Source organism: Castor canadensis, chromosome 2 (genome assembly GCF_047511655.1).
Source record: "Castor canadensis chromosome 2, mCasCan1.hap1v2, whole genome shotgun sequence".
NCBI classification, from domain to species: domain Eukaryota; kingdom Metazoa; phylum Chordata; class Mammalia; order Rodentia; family Castoridae; genus Castor; species Castor canadensis.
In genome coordinates, this window is record NC_133387.1 from 125,069,199 (window position 1) to 125,071,457 (window position 2,259).

Here is a 2,259-nt window from a genome sequence, read left to right on the forward strand (position 1 = left end):
CTCAATTGGAATATGCAATTCACTCTCCAGTCATTTGATGACCAATTTTTCTCATACTTTGTGATAGACTGGTTCAATCCACTCTGCTCATGTGTACCCACTTAGCAATAGGTTTATGTCCAAGAATTATGTGTTCATATCTTAAATGTATTGCTAGATGATTTCCTAGTATTCACTCTGCTAAAATAAAGATACTCCAAATATATTTTACAGCTATGCACTGAAGAAAATTCTTTGGGATTCTGCAAAGACAACACAGATTCAAGGCTTAGAAAAGATGTTAACAGAAAACATTTGCTGCTGACATTTACAATTAAAATAATCATTTCCACACCTGTGTGTATTGTACTTCTGCTGAGTAATTGCTGACCTGACTTTCTGCACCTAAGTACCCTCCCTGCTTAGACTCATGTCTGTGCACACATCTGCATTCAAGAAACACCTATTTTAAATTCTGGTTTTAGTGAAATGCCAAGGCTTTGATTTGAACTGTTTTGGTCATTGGAACCTAAACATTTAGTTCTATTTTCTATTCCAGGAGTTCTCAGTTCAACTCTTTGTCTTTATATATTATTAGAACATAGTATACTGGATGGAAGAAACAAACAAGTAGGAGGTGTCCGAGTTTACTTTTCAGGGACTTTGCAACTCAAAGGAACTACAGATCTTCCTCTTTCTGCCATCTTCCACAATCTACCTGAAGACTGTGGTGGGCAACCTTTTTATTGTGGTAGTGATCATCACTGATCACCATCTCCACTCTCCCATGTACTTTCTAGCTAACCTCTGTTGTTGACTTCTGCGTTTCCTCAGTGACCACCCCTAAGCTGACCATCGACCTCCTACAGGACAATAGGATGATTTCCTTTGGAGGCTGTATGATCCAGATCCTCTGTATGCATTTTTTGGAGGGGGTGAGATGGTGCTTCTTGTTACAATGGCCTATGACCACTATGTGGCCCTCTGCAAGCAACTCCATTACAGCAGCATCATGGACAGACAGAAGTGCATTGGGCTAGTACCATGGGTCATTGGCTTTTGACATGCTTTGAGTCAACGCCTCATGATATTGGAACTACCCTTCTGCAGACCCAGACTAGTGGACAGCTTTTTCTGTGATATCCCCTTAGAGATAGAATTAACCTGCATGGATACTGATACCTTGGGAGTAGTGATAAATGCTGACAGTGGTGCTTTAGCAAAAAAATTGCTTCATTCTCTTGCTGATCTCCTATACTTACATCCTATTAACTGTCCACCTTCACTCTAAAATGGTGCATCAAAGGCATTCTCTATTTGTGCATCCCACATCATAGTGGTGGTGCTGTTCTTTGGACCCTGCATTTTCATCTATTTGTGGCCTGTCAGCATTGCTTTAGTGGACAAGTTTCTTGCTGTGTTTTACACAGTGGTCACACCTCTCCTAAATCCAACCATTTACACACTGAGAAATAAAGTGATTAAGAATGGCATAAAGAAATTGCTAAATCAGCATGTGAATACAAGTAATAATTGTTAGATATCTCATGTAGTCAGAGAGTCCACTGAGTCTCCCAAGTTTGGCGACATTTTGACTTACAAATTTGACTGCATACATGACTCATTTATTTCTGTGTGCTTTGAGTGATCACATATATACAGTTTATATATTTTCCACTGTGAAAATATGTTTAAAATCCAATATTTATATTTTTACCACTAGAAAACACAACATTCAGTAAAAATTCCTTTATGAATGAGCAAAGATTGTAAGATATGATAATGATGAAGACTCTGAAAGTAAGAATTGCCACAATTCATTATACACTACCCACGTTGCTAACTCTGTGTGTGACATTGCACTATTTACTGTTTACAAAGTCACCTGAATTAGTCATCATTATTCACATCTTTTAAAATACAGCATCACATATCTAAATTAGCTAGAAAGAATACTGAAGATATTTCCATGGTCTCCATCCACATAGAAAAATGATAATGAATCTAAGCACATTAAGGCTGCCTTTGTCCTCCATGACATAATCACTGTCAGGTTTTGAGTCTTAACTATTCATGTACATACAGAGTTTCCCTTGGCTTTTTCCTTAAATATGCAGGAAGAAGTGTTGACAAAACTTTGAAACACATTTTCTTGGTTAATAAATGATTAACTAAATGTGAGATGTGAACAAAGAAAATAAAGGAAATGTAAAAAGTCATAACAGAATTCATTAAGTGGCAATGTTAAACCATTAACTCTCAATAATTATTTTAAATATA

General features: G+C 36.9%; 1 pseudogene; it reads left to right on the plus strand.

The window, feature by feature from the left end:
- The first annotated feature begins 592 nt into the window (after positions 1-592).
- Positions 593-1,519, plus strand: LOC109680028 (olfactory receptor 4K3-like; annotated as a pseudogene).
- The last annotated feature ends 740 nt before the right edge of the window (positions 1,520-2,259 follow it).